The sequence below is a fragment of the Struthio camelus genome, chromosome 5 (genome assembly GCF_040807025.1).
Source record: "Struthio camelus isolate bStrCam1 chromosome 5, bStrCam1.hap1, whole genome shotgun sequence".
In the NCBI taxonomy this organism is placed as follows: Eukaryota; Metazoa; Chordata; class Aves; order Struthioniformes; family Struthionidae; genus Struthio; species Struthio camelus.
The window spans coordinates 22722438-22737672 of NC_090946.1; positions in this window are offsets into that span (position 1 = coordinate 22722438).

The window sequence follows — 15235 nt, forward strand, 5'->3', positions numbered from 1 at the left end:
CTGATACCCTGAAAGGCTACAAAAAAGTGCCTGTACTACCTCCTGGCAAAATCAAACCACGGGTATTTAATGTAGCTTGGTACGCTTGCCCCTTATCTCCACGGTAAAAGTATAACAGAAGTCCTGGGTGTTCACTTTCCTCAGCATTTCTGGGAAAACTCCTTTCCGTTTTACAGATTGATGTGGGATCTCTCTTTTGCTATTTCTGGGGAAAACTGCTGGCAGAACTATTAAGAAGCATCCCCAGCCTGTTTTGCTGGGAGATACATCCATGATTAGAGGACAGGAAACAAATTCAAGTAGACCAGTTGCGCCTTGTCTGTTTTTTTGTTACTATAAAATACAGTACACGAAAGAGATCACTGATGAAGTTTGGTATTTATGGAAAATAACTGTAGCACCAAGGTGAGCAGCCTTTTGGTCACACAAAATGATTTTCTGTTCTTTAAGTAGGTGATGTCCACTTGTTAAATTTTTCATAAGCAGAAATAAAAAAGAAATCCTCCTGAGACTGTATTTGAACACGTAGACCCAAACAGCCTCCTCAGGGAACAAGGGGAAGAAAAACAATGATCCAAAATAGATGGCATTGACTGCAATAAAATTACTGATAGACAACAGTTCCAGGTGGCATAAAACGGTGTTGCTCCATCAAGGTCAGTGGAAGCACCAATGTTTTATACTAGCTGAGAGTATCTGGACACAATTGTTTCTCACTTATATTGTACTGCATACTGTATATATTTACAATATTAAATATTTTCATGGGACGGAGTTAAAGAAGCCATGCTCAGCTCTGTGAACATATTTACCACCCTTTATTTAGAATATAGGGAAAAATAAGGTCAAGATAATGGCTAAATGAAAGAACTACCTACTACCTAGAACAGGCCTATAGCAAGGCTTTTTAAGCAGCAGTTGAACCACATGGCTTCCTTAGAAACTGATACTGCAAATGCTCAAACAGGCAAAGCAAAGGACAAAAGATCTCAGGTACCTCAAAGCATGAGCTGGAAGGGAAAAAACAAAACCAAAAATGTCAGAAAAGAATAGATGAGCATTAGGTCAGAGGTGCTTTAGACTTGATACCAAATATATTAACCGCTGTAGAATCTTTCCTATACTCAGGAAAGGTAACTGGACTTCGTACCTTCTCCACAAATAAATAGGATTGCACTAAAAGTAGAATTGATTTTGTTATTAATTTCGCCTTTCACTATTGATCTCTGCTCCTCCTCCCCACTACATCTGGAAAATCGGCTAGCAATTCAGCTCTAAAGAAGTGAATAACGCAAAAGAATCAAATGCCAGCTGAAAAGAGTTATACACACATTCTCCTCTTTCACTATCAAAGCATGGCCCTATTCTCTCAACCTCCTTGGCCCCATGTATCTATCCAGAAAATGGAAATAACATTGCAGAACAGAGCGAGACTCACAGACCCTGAGCTGTGTTGGCGAACTCACCGGAAGAACGGGCTCCCCTTCTGGCCTTCAGTATTTTTATGTCTGTGATACCTCCCATATGGCAAGTGCTACCTACATGGAGAATATCTCTTTCAGTTCTACTCAGAAGGAGCTATTTTCACTTAAATATTTGTGGAAAAACACCAGTGGCAAACCTCAGTTAAAACAGAGGAGGCTTCAATACAAGTATAAAGCTCTATAAATCACAGACTCTGTGACATGACACTCACTGCAGATGTAAAACAGCATATATATGCGATTTGTTGCAACAGCAACAACTTAAAGATCACATACTTTTACTTTTCAGATACCCCCATGCTGACTTCTGAGTATCTAGAGAAACACTAAGTATGTGTGCATAGGGGAATAGTTGCATATGCTTCATTGGTTTGGCAAGGCCTTCAAAGTTGTATTATTTTTACATAGGATCGGGTGACCCAGCTTAGATTTTTCACTATTTATGTTTCTGATGTGCTTGTGCTCTGCACCTTTTCACACAAACATCTTGGGCATCTCAACACAGGCAGGAATCTCTTACAAAACTGCTTGTGGGGTTCCTAGATCACTAGGAGAAGATCTCACAAGGAGAAGAAAATGGACTTCCTAGGGTTCCTGTGACATCTCAAGGCTTCAGCCCACTTTGAACAAAAATAGGAATAAGAAACACTCATTTTTCAGAAGCAAATGTTTCTGAACACACTTTCCATCAGAAGTTTCAAATTCTCTTGTCTGCATCCCATACCAGAACAAAACTTCCCATAGAAGGTCTCCCAGCAACACAGAAATGTCAAATATCACCTTCTCTGGCTTGCTTACTCAGAGGGGCAAGAAGGCTACAGGGCAGCAACGAGCAGCACAGAGAGATGCAATGCTGCAGCAGGCCCGTGTCTTCACACTCTATTTATTTAGCTGCTGAAATGGACAGAATTTTGGGACTGGCTCTATCGCTTTTTTTCCATGCTGGTGCAGCCCAGTGCTCTCTTTGGGTCTTAGTGCAAGAAAAAGCTATTCAATGCCAGCCATTTATGACGGGCAGTACTTAGCATGACCTAGCAGTTCACTGTAAAACACCCAAAAGAAACAGATAGGGAACCCCCTATAAATAATTATGATGCACTAAACTGCTCATGCAGAGTATGTCCTCTCTCCCCACAAGTGATGACACCACATGCTGAAGAATGTTCCTACACGTTAGAAAAATAAAGAGGAACAGGAAACATTTTAGAAAGGAACTGCAGAAAGTAAGGGGGTTGGGGAACTATCTTCCTCATTTCTATGTATTTATTTTCACCTTCTCGAAAACACAGTTTATACATTCAAGTACCTTTGTTTGGCATTTCCGTCCTTAGTAAATGTCAAAAGTTCATGGGGAATTTCTGAAATCAGGAAGGACATGCTGACTCATGGTTTATACGATCACCCTAAGAACACCACACCATTTCAGAGAAGACGAGGCAGGATCTTCACAGTATTCTACAATACAGCATGGCCTACTTCATCGAATATCTTCTGCTCTACTGGAAACCAAATACCCATTGGCCTCAGTACTGCAAGCCTCTGCCCTTTCTGCAGCCCCCAGCATTCTACGGATCTTGGGCAATCATGTTGGACAACGTACTGAGATCAGTGTGGGAGATGGGGAAAAAGACCCAACTGCTGTGGAGATGTCCTAGAGAAGACTAGGAAACAATGAGTTTCCACAGGAAAAGGCGATAGAAAAATCAAGTCGCACTGAAATTTATTGACGCTTAAGGCTGCTTACAAAAATGGCTCAAGGTGGACAATTAATTTCAAACCAGGCCAAATTGAAGAAAAGAAGCTTGATGCACACACCAATTTTTGTCCCTCAAAGTCAAGAATTGCCGAATCAATAGTAGTGCTAAAAGGAGATGGGCGCTCTCAGGGGTACCATTACAAAGAATTGTACTGGTTTTTAGCCACCTGGCTCCCAACTGCTTTAATAGATGTCACATGGCTAAAACCCAGTCTAAAGCTTTAAAAACTTAGCCCTGGTCTTCCTAGGTATCCATTGCCATCAGGTGGCAAATACAAAACAGCAGGGGGGACTGGGAGATTTAATTCTGTATTGACCAGTGCTAGAACCTGCCTAGGCATCTGCACTGCTGTGTCCCAAATATCAGTTACGGGGAGCCAAACGGCAAAGGGCAAAAAAGGGGAGAGTGAGAGAAAGAAAAAGAAAGAATACTTAACTCTTCCTCTTTGATGTGTTTATAGCAGTTTGCATCAAGTACTCATAGAGTCGGGCTAATCCAGTCAGTCCTAGTCTTCCATTAGCTAAAAATAAACTAGGACTTCTTAGGCAATGCTCTGACTGGCCTTTTCGCCCACACCCTTCCAAACTGTGCTCAACTTCTTAATGGAAAAGCTTCAAGGGGTTTAAGGTTTTAAATCAAATAAAGAAGCAGACAAAAGGAGAAAAGTCCAATCAGAGCAGAAAGGGTTGGCTTACAGAAGAACTGATTTTCTTTCCATTTTCACCAGCACTGAACTCCACAGGAGCAGCAACCAGAGAGACAGGAGGAAGCGGGCAAAATGGGAGAGGATGGAAGATTTTTTTTCTCTCTCATAATATACATAACGAGGAGAGACAGCATCCTGTGAATAAGAGCCAGGCTCACCTTGGTTGCCGGATCTGCCAGTGGTTAGCGGTGAGGCCATGAGCACTCTGCTTCCTTTCTCAGGTAACTTATTCAGCTTCAGAGCTCTCTAGGAACGGGACTGCCCTGCCTCTGCAGTGAGACCAGCAGCAAGAGCTGGCCTGGTTAGGAGCCTCCCAATGAGAGGCAGCCTTAGCCTTGTGTTGGTGCTCTCACAGAACATATAACAGACAAATAATTGCAATCATTTTTTGGATTTCTCATTTGGAAATGAGAAAATGTAAAGAAAAACAAATCAAAATGCTCAAAAGCTGAAGTGGGTGGAGAAAGGGAACAAAAAAACTAAATGAACCAGGGAACTTAAAACAACAACCACCCCAACCCTGTCACTTATGATGCTCCCAAAAAATGAAGACTTATCTGCTGGTCCGTCTTCCTGCCAGTCTAGAGAAGACTGCATAGCTAAAGTTCAGAAGCGTAGTGAATTGTCATGGGTACGCAAGAACTACAAAGTGACTCTTTTCTGTAACTCAGCCTGAAAATATTTCACACTACGGCATCTTTCCATTAGACCCTACAAACACTTGTAAATGTATGTGCTTTAGAATTAAAAAAAAAAAAAAAAAAAAAAGCCCTGAGCCAAGACAAAACTGCATTCTATAAGAAACTGAGGGTGTTGAGATTTCTACTGAAATAAAAGTCTGAAGTCTGGTAAGACCTGAGAGTGTGGAAGATGGTGCTTGCAGGTCCAGTCCAGATTCCATTAATTCGGTAAGTTTTGAATTCAACCATGAGCGAAAGTTATGAGCCACACAACATTTGTGAGTGCTACTGTTATGGTGGCTTCTGCAGTATCTCACTTCACAGACATTAGAGCCAAACCACATCAGTTCTCCTGAGCTGAGCTGGACTGGCACTTTGGAAATCCTAGTGCACAGGAAAGGTTTAAATGCTGACATCTGAGGAGGAAGAGCAACATGGAACTCAACTGCTGGCTGAAAATGTCTCAAGAAAAATGAAGGTAGAAGAATTGGCAGAAAAAGGGAAAAAAAGGGTAGTAAAATGGAGAAGAAAATTAAATAGAAAAGAAATGCAGCAGGGAGGGGAGAATATGAGAGGTTATGGGAAACATGGGGAAAAATGAAATCAACCAAAGACAAGGAAAATAATTAAGGCAACAGAAAAAATGAGAAACAGAAGGAGGCAATGAAATGCACAAAGAAAAAACATGAACAACAGGAAGGAGGTATACTGGAGGGTGTCAGAGGGAAATGGTGATGCGAGGAGAGAGAGGAGAAAAAAGGAGGGGGAAAGGTGTGAGGAACTGAAAATGACTAGAGCTGGGAGAGAAAACAAGAGTGAGAGGAAAAGGAATGTAGACAGAAGGAATCGTGCAGGGAGAGGACCAGAAAGAGGAGACCAGTCCTAGGGAGCCTGCTGTGGTGGGTCACAGAGGAGTTCACAAGCCCATGCACTCCAACTATTTCTTTTTGATTCTGTGTCATTGTCAGGCTTCAGACTGCAGCTGCAAATTGTTTGTCTGGCAGTTCAGGTAGGTTTGATTCAATAACTCCTATAAGAGGGCAGGCAGGATATCAATGCTGCTTTATTGCCTTTTTCTCTGCCTACAATAGCAATCCTCCAGTTATACAGTATTATGAAGTGCCATCACTGGGGGTTGTATCTCAGCATAGTCACGTCTCATCTTTCTAGGTTATAATAAGCTGGCAAAGGTAGAAGTCTGAAACTATGAGAGCTCTGTGAAACGATTAACATTGAGGCCTAGAGATCAGCATCAGGGACTGGTACTGAGCAAACAACACACCTTTGCTTCCCAAGTACTACAGTGACAGGTAGCTCCATCCTACAGGATCAGCTTTATCAAAAGGTGCTTGATAATCTATGTCAAGCAGCACTCCAGCCACTGGTGGGCAAAGCATTAACTCCCTGGAAAGCCGCAGCCACTACCAGGAGATAGAAGAAATAAACTATGCAGCCCTGTCAGCTGGGTAACTCTTCATGCCTCTCTAAATCCTTTGGATGTGAGATCTTTAAAAGTAATCACTCAGCAACATTTAATATAAGATTGGACTGACTGACATGGACTTACCATTTTTCCTCCTGGAAGTTGGTCCCTTCAGGCTGTGTGGGTGTCCCTCACCAGGCTGACAGAGAGAAACTTCCCCAGCCTTGAGTGTGCGTGATCTGTCAATAATAAGAGGCTTTCAGTTACCCAGTGCTGTCAAATAGCACCTTTTATAAACACTAAATTCAAGTTAAAAATGTCACAACAAAACAGGAAAATCACCACACGGAAAACTGCTTGTGAGGCATTTTACTGGTGTGTCTTTAAAAAAAAAATCCTGGCACACTATTCTGGTTAAATCCACACAAATCAGAACAGAACTTCTCATCCAGGCCAGGCCATTAGGAATACTGAAAGTAGCTGAATAGAAAGTGAACCATTTTGTCTGCCTAAACTTTTTCTCATATTTATAAATAAATATATATATATCATATATATATGTGTGTATATATATATCCCTACTTCACTGAAAAATTATACGAGGATGTCTTTTAGGATGTATTTAGAAATCACTGTGACTTTACATTGCCGTTTATTCCATATATTTCCATCCTCTTCAGTCACACTGTTCAACATCCTACTTATTCTTAATAGATTAATTTGTGATTGCTCCCTCGACTTTTCAGCCTTTCATGATGGAGAGCAATTCCTCTCATTTCTCTCATCAAGGCTCCATATAATAATGAAAGTTCTCATAGGTCACCTCTATTGCATCTTATTTCCTTAACCCTTTTAGCCTTCCCTCCTGATGAGCACTCTTAACCTTGGAGCTGTCTGGGCTAAGACAAAAATACAATTTCTCCTCCAAGGCCACTGCAACTGAATCCATATTGCATTAGCCCTATAAAAAATTTGACTACAGCCATGTGATTTCAATTCTCCGACACCTTTACAACGTCATAATATCCTGTTTGCTTTTTTCCAAGCAGCCCTACACACAGCTGCTGGGATTTTTCTTTAATAATCACAGGTCTCTTTCTTCTTTGGTACACTGAATAATATGAACTGTGCTGTGGTTCACTAGCTCTACACTTGTTGTTATAGCCAACTAAAAGATCCAAATCCTTCTCAGCTTGGTGACATTGCTTCTTATTGTTTGCTTAATCTCTACATTTGGCAAAACAATCAATGTATGTTTGCTATTTTACTTGTTATAAGCTTTCAAAATCAAATTGATAGGCAAGATTCTGAGCTGCTGTAAGTTGGCACAACTCTAGCATCACTTCACTGCTCCAGCTTCACACATGAAATAGATGCTTCAGAATAAACCTGGAGGGCAAGCCGCCAATTTGAATTTTCCAGTTGTTACTTATGACCAATAGCTGTTTCCTAAGTTGGGGCTCTGCTTCATGATTTACATTTATGTAGGGGAAAGTCCTGATACAGCCTCCAGGCAGCAGGCAGGCTTGTGCACTGCAGGACAGGTGCAGCTCTGTGCACAAGCTAAAGGTAGCCCTGTTCTCCAAGAAATCCCCATTAAAAGAACAAACCAAACCGTTCTGTAAAGAAAAAAATTCACGCTGTATCCTGCTCACACTCCTTTCGCGCAACCTGTCCGTTTCATGGAAAACACACATTTCTGACCAGCAATATAACACCAAATACAAAAATTGCCCTTCCTATGCACAGCCTTGAGGGTTGTGCATCTTTAGGGGAAGGAGACAACAATTAGTACCACATAATTCAGTGCCACTTGGGTTGGGGATTATTTCCTTGCAACTAAGGATAGGTTTGAGACTGAAAAATCACTTCAAATAACTATGAAGGAGTCACTGGATAGTAACACCTTTCAGTCTCTAGAGAGCTAGAATTGATTTGAACTGGTCTACCAGTTAAATGGAGAAAAGCTATTATCCCACCACTAATCTCTTGAGCCATTCAGTCCCACTTGAACTAATTTTTTCTTCAACAAGCTATTTTGCATATTTCACCCATCACCTTTAGCCCACAGTCTTTACGGGAGAACCTTATCAAACAATTTGTGTAAAAAGCTAAGTACCTCATCCTCTTGCATTTCTGTTGATCCTTGTGTTTGTCGCTAACAAGAAAAAAATATTAAATGTATGGTACCCTGCTTTTCTGGCTACCATTTACAAAATAAAACAATTTCTTGTTAGTTTATGGAGGAAGAACCGGCCTAGAAGCATGCGTTCTAGAGACTTTTCTCCTGGACAACTGCAAATTCCTTTCCCTGAAACGTTATAGCAGTCAGCAGTAGAGCGCTGGTGCTCCAGAAGAGCTCTGCAGGCTGACACAGGGCAAATCCCGGATTTGCAGAGGAAGACCTGAAGCACAGAATTGCTAAGGATCAAATCTGTGAAATTAGTCTTCAGTTCTAGGTGCATTCATGGGCACCAAAGTTAGGATGCAGTGCCCGCAAGTATAGGAAGAAGCCATATTTAATTATTAAGAAGGCCTTAAAAATTACACCGTCAGCATCTGAGGCTGGACTTGTAAAAAATGAAGGCATCCAAAATGGAAAGCCATTTATGTAAAGGGGCTCCCACCAGACCATCGGGTGAATGGCAGACCAGAGGTTGAAACCAGGGAAGCTGGAGCTGTGTTTCAGCAAGGGGGCTGCACCAGCCCACTGGGAGAACCTTTCTGGCTAAGAAAGCAAGCAAGTGTTCAATCCAAAACCTCGCCATTTCTTTCACTGGTTTTCTACTATTTCATGCACATGGAGGAGCCTATTAAGTCTACTTTATAGTTTCTCTTCCTTAAGCATTTTTCCTGTAGTTTCTCCCGCTACTGAATTTACTCAGCCTCCTCCAGCGCTCCTGAAATTAGAATCCATGCCTTAGAAAAACATGCGATTGCTTCATTTCAGGCAGCTAATCCCCCTCCCGCTCACCCCGCAGGTTACACTGCTGGAGCAACACTACTCGGATACTGTTCCTCTGGCAGCAATTAGAATCAAATCAGCACCAGGCTGTTTATAAAAAGGGATGTTGCTATAATGACACTATCAATTCTTCCAAACATTGTAGCTATTTATCAAGTGATTAAAGTAGAGTAACTTACTCCAGTTTTACTAGCCTATTTTCCATTGGAACTTAAAAGGTTTTACTGCCTCAAGTATGGCACTTGCACTGCTAATAATTTCGATTTTATTACATTATCATATTTTTTAGATTTATTTCTAGGTTTTGCATAAGATTCAAATTGTTACCCAGTTTATAAAATAAGATATATTTATCTTGGTCAAAAATCACATTAAGATAATTATCTTGCCCTTTTGGCAGATAATTTTGTTTGTAATATATTGAAATGCTTATTTTTTGTTTTTCTAACCACTCACTCTTGTGAAAGTGGCTATTTTTTTTCCCAATGCAGGCAACTCTACCTCCCTCTCACTGTCATGAGCTGTCACATCTCCGCCTGTTTCCCTCTTTCCAGTAGCAGAAAAGCAAACAAAAGGCGCCTGCTCTTGGCTCACCAGCAAATAACCCATGGCACCTGTGAGCCAGGCACCCGTGTGCCTGGCAGGCATCGCAGGGCTGATGTGTCCACTGGCCGCGCTGTGCTGCGATGCCAGGGATGCACCAGGCAGGCTCTTTCAAGCAGTTTCACACCGGGATTCAGGCAACATTTGTCCGACGGGGAGAGCTGTCACAATACGCACGCTAACAGATACTGCGCCAGTCTCTTACCCATCCAACATGCTACCCTGTGCATGGAGCTTAATTCTGCTCCTCAGCAGCTCCCCGCTTCTCCGAATTAACTAAAATACAACTCCCAATAGCTGACAGAAAAGACCATATCCTAAAGAGTGAGCTGAGGTCACTTACTGGTTTCTTCTCCCTTTGCCCTCTCATCAAACCCTGGTATCATTGAAACTGTTGTCCCAGCTGCCCTCCTTATTCTGCACTTGCCTTTCCAGGCTGTGGAAGTGGCAGGCTGCAGAGCTCACAAAACCTGCCAAAGCAAGTTGTTGTGAGATAATTCAGTCGGGTACTAAGTACCTGCTAAAAATCCCAAATTATCAGAAAAATACTACTTGTCAAGTACCAGAAGAGAGCTGCAGCTCCTAACTGCAGAGGAAGCAAACCATACCCGTCCTCCGCCCTGCCAACAAGGTGTCCAGGGAAGGTGATTTATCTGAGCTGTATCTGGAAATATCTGAATGGCTCTCTTCAACAACATGAGTGTCTTGGCCCTAGGATGTCTAAAAAGCTGCCTACAATCTCCATCGCTAACAGTTTGATTAAATGAAATTAGATTTTTCACTTTATGGAAAATTTTGATACTTAAAAAGCATAAACCCACAAGCCTGTAAGAGATTTTTTTTTTTTGAAAAAAATCTAAATATTGCTTGTTTAGGGAAAAATGAACTTAGGGAAAGTTTAGGGAAATGTTGAAGTTTCAAATTTTATTTAGAAAGTATGGGCTTTTCTTTGTGCATATGCACCAATATTATAAAACAATAATTTACATTGACATGCTATAACTTGAAATAATTAGTTAAAAATGCTGAAACAGCTCCTATTTTAAAAATGATTAAGGGCAGGTGCTGCTTAGTACTGATGAAAATAACTAAAAAATGCACAAAAAAAGCACCTGACATTCTGGTGTAGAGAAGGGGCAGGAATTCCTGGAGTTTTGAAGAGTATAAATTAGGATATTTCAATTACTCTAAAACGCTAGCACATCAAGCACTAACAACAGAAGTATAAGCAAGCAGTCATTGGCTAATACACAAAAGGTTTTGAGGTCTGATGCTGAAAGATGTACTTTTTTGAGTGAGATTATTCGCATTTCTCAATCTCTAATCTAGCCTAGGAGCTTTTGAAAAGCAAATGCCCTCCCTGTATTTTCCTCCTTCCTGGCTGCGGGCCCAGGAAGGTACACCCTGCCCAACCTTTCTCCTGCTTTAATGCAGCAGCACAAGGTAATACAAAACTGGAGAAGGTCCAAGAAAAGTCCCACAGTAGAGTTAAAACAAATCTTGTTTAAAAAGCTCAGACTCAGTTTGAGTTTGGGGTTAAAATGAAGATTAGTTTAGACACTCGTGTTATTTCTCATGACAATTCGGTGCACTACACAGAGGCAGCAGTCCCATTTCTAGTGAGAACATCTCTCCCTCTCTGTTTCACTGCTGCTCAAAGCCCAGGCAACCCGGGGAGACCCTCTGTGCCACCCTACACACATCCCCCAGCCTGCACATGGAGACAGCACACACAGGGCAGCGGCAAAGGAAAAGGGAGGCAACTAAGGCTCCCCGCTGTGAAAACGGGTTTGGTTCTGTAGATATCACAGAATCACAGAATCGTTTAGGTTGGAAGGGACCTCTGGAGATCTTCTAGTCCAACCTCCCTGTTCAAGCAGGGTCACCTAGAGCATATTGCCCAGGATCACATCCAGACGGGTTTTGAATATCTCCAGCGAAGGAGATTCCACCTCTCTGGGCAACCTGTGCCAGTGCTCTGTCACCCTCACAGTGAAGAAGTTTTTTCTCAGGTTCGGATGGAACTTCCTGTGGTTCAGTTTCTGCCCGTTGCCTCTTGTCCTGTTGCTGGGCACCACGGAGAAGAGGCTGGCCTCATCCTCTTGACACTCCCCCTTCAGATACTTGTACACGTTGATGAGATCCCCTCTCAATCTTCTCTTCTCCAGGCTGAACAGGCCCAGCTCTTGCAGTCTTTGTTCATAGGAGAGATGCTCCAGCCCTCTAATCATCTTGGTAGCCCTCCACTGGACTCTCTCCAATAGCACCATGTCTCTCTTGTACTGGGGAGCCCAGAACTGGACACAGTACTCCAGGGGAGGCCTCCCCAGGGCTGAGGAGAGGGGCAGGATCACCTCCCTCCACCTGCTGACAACACTCTGCCTAATGCACCCCAGGATCCCATTGGCCTTCTTGGCCACAAGGGCACACTGCTGGCTCGTGCATATCAGTGCAGTCAGAGAGAAATCACACCAACAATTTGCATAAATCACAATCCAGACGGGTTAGCAGTAAAAGTTTGACTGTTTTGCATACTCCATATCTCAGAAAATTTTTCTCTTCTAATGACATGGTGAGGAAGCTGATGATCATAAATATGGAGTGTATCACCCTGTCCTTTAACTCTCTCCTTACTGCTTCTGCACCATAATACATGCATCTCAAATAAATTAAACATGTGACATATAAAATCAGTTCATGTTTTTGGGGGATTGTCAAAATCCTGAAAAACCAAAACGTTGAAAATCACTTGTCAAAACGTTCTGGGATGAAGCAGTTAAGCTGTCATCGACAGCTTAAACACTGTTTATTTGAATATGTAAAGCAACTTTTTGAAAAACCAGAAGTAGAGAATCTGCTGATCAGAGTTCATTCTTTATATATCTTAATTTTGCTTTCCTGATCTCTTGGGAAATAAAACTCCATCACTGTGAGGCCCTATACTCATGCAATCAAGTACACTGCTCTACTGACACGACTGATTTGACAAGGTATGGCAATGGTATTACTCTGGTACTATATAGGATTATTACTCTGCAGAGCCCATTATTTGAAATAGAGTTACTCCATGCTTACCACAAAATAGCAAGTAGCATTTTGCAGTAACACAATAAATAACCCATGTCATCTCTGTATCTACACCTTTTGCAGGAACAGATACAAACCCAATCTAAAAACAAATCTAAAAGTGCTATAATAACGCTGGAATGACATGCCTCTTAAGCTGTTTACAGCTGACAGACTAAGTGAAATGGTTTGACAAGGAAGAACACAGTATGTGTTGACAGCCTTGCTTAGTTCATATTTGAAAGGCAAAATTAAAGTCATACTTTTACAAGGTGTAGAATTCTGTTCACTTGAAGGACATTTTCTTAAGCAAGGCAAGATATCCTCCTGTCTCCCATTTTTATGTGGAGGCCACTCAGTGGCACACCTCAAAAAACAGTCCTGACTCCACCTCAGTAATTGCTTCTGAAAACGTATCATTTAGAAGAGTACGAAGAAAGAGCAACAGTGAGAGCAGCCATAAACGTTCACCCTCCATAATTTAAGGGAGCATTACAACATACAGACAGCATTTGGCTTTTCTTACAGTGGGCAGCACTGCTAGGAAAGAGCAAACATCAGACAAAGGCAGAGTATAAATTCCCTCTGTCCACAGAGGCACCTTTCACCTGATTACAGGATATGAGAGAAAAACATAAAAACACGGTGAAGCCTAAAAAAAAAAAGAAAAGAAAAGAAAAAAGAAAAAAGAAAAAAAAAAAGAAAGAGGGAAGGTAAGTTAGAGGACAGGGCTGGAGACAAATAAGAGGGAAAACAAACTGCTTTGGCACTGCTTGCACAGTGCTACAGGGGAGGGAACCGGAGAGTTCAAGAACATCTACCGTCAAATAGCTGGACGCTCATTTTCAGCTCGTCCTTTTTAATCCTAATGGGTAGTAGTAACCAAAGGCTATCAACAACTTATGCTGTGGTCAGTGCAAGAATAATTTGGAGGGCTCAGTCCAGCTACTATAGAACAGATTTCTTCTCTGCAAAAGCTCTTGCTAATGCTTGGCCCCTTGTGGTTAGAGGCCATGAGAAGTCACGAAGATTCACCGTCCCTCCATCTTTTAGAGACAGCGACCTCTTTACTCTCGGACAGAAGCACTTACGAGGGGAAAGCAATGCCAGCCACTCCTTTTTGGTGGATACACCCAGAGATTCAGCTGCTGGTAAGGCCAGGCAATCCAGCTCCTTTAAGGAGCCCTGTAATTGGAAAATGAGTCCAAAGTTGCCAGATGAAATCATCTCACTGATGGGAACTCCCAGGAAAGTATTAGGAATATTTTGCATTTAGAGGCACAGGATGCAGTTATCATTTCATCTACACTGGACTAACTCTACCAGCTCAGCTTGACCAGGCCAAGGAGCCACACTGCCAGCATTCAAGAAGAACCTGGCCGATGGTAGCACCCTCTTTACAATTAAACAGAGAGCTAGATCCAATGGTAACCTTTTAATTATCTTAAGTGTAGCTCCACGTCTAGAGCCTCCTGGCAGATCACTATCAAGAACTGTTCAAAACTTCAGGTTAAAGCTGCAGTTCAGGAATCCAAACAGTGCTGAATGGAAGTGTTTTTTCAAATTAATGGAAGTTTTGCCTACATACTTCTTCCCACACATGAAGGTCATCAAATGTTTGTGTGCCAAATGTTAGAATTGATGCCATCCTAATGAACTCTGAAAACATTTTCCTGTCAAAGCAAATAGAACGAGTTGACATCACTGATCCCAGCATCGACCAAAGAGGAAAAACAAACAAACCATCAGTTCAAAAATCAGAGGGGATTTTTTGTGCTCAAGGTTCAAGGATGCAAGTCCAGCAGTGCAATGACAAAGGGAAGCATGGTGCGGATGACAAAGGGGTTACGCTCACTGCAAGTGAAGTCAGTCTCTAGGAAAAGCAGCTGCCTCAGCATCAAGGTGAGAAATGCTTGGGCACTACCTCCTCCTACCCCAGGCACACATAAGAAACCTCAAGTCTGAGCACTGCTGGATCATCAGCTGCAACACAGGCCACAGGCAAGGACCTGAGTGGAAGACAAAACCTACTACTAAACTCGTTCAGAAGTTACAAAGTAATTACATTCTTAAAAGTAAGCCAGCAATTCTCAACTTTTCTATGCAGAAACGACTTCTTTCCTATCAGAGCTCCCTGTGTTTGTGGTCTCCTCCTCCACCTCATAGGGGATCTCCCAAACCATCTATCCATTAAAAAAGGGCAAAGTAATATAACCCATGGAGTGATGACCCTGCCACAATTGGACGGAGATTGAACTGGATGTGAGTACGGAGGAAGTACGTCTTACAGCCATGCTGCTAAACTGGGTTTCAAGAGGTCCAGACTCATTTCTTGTTTCTGACACAGGATTCCTGTATGTCCCTTGGCAATTTGGTGAAGTCATTCCACATGGGGAATAATCCTATCTCCTCCTTTGCCTCTCCTGCCTCTTCAGAAATCTGGGACAGGGCACATCTTGCTGTGCCCAGTTTCTAGCAAAGAGGTGCCTAATCACAATCTCTCTAGGTAGCTCAGTGGTTCAGTGTACAAATAATTAAAACTGATTTTACT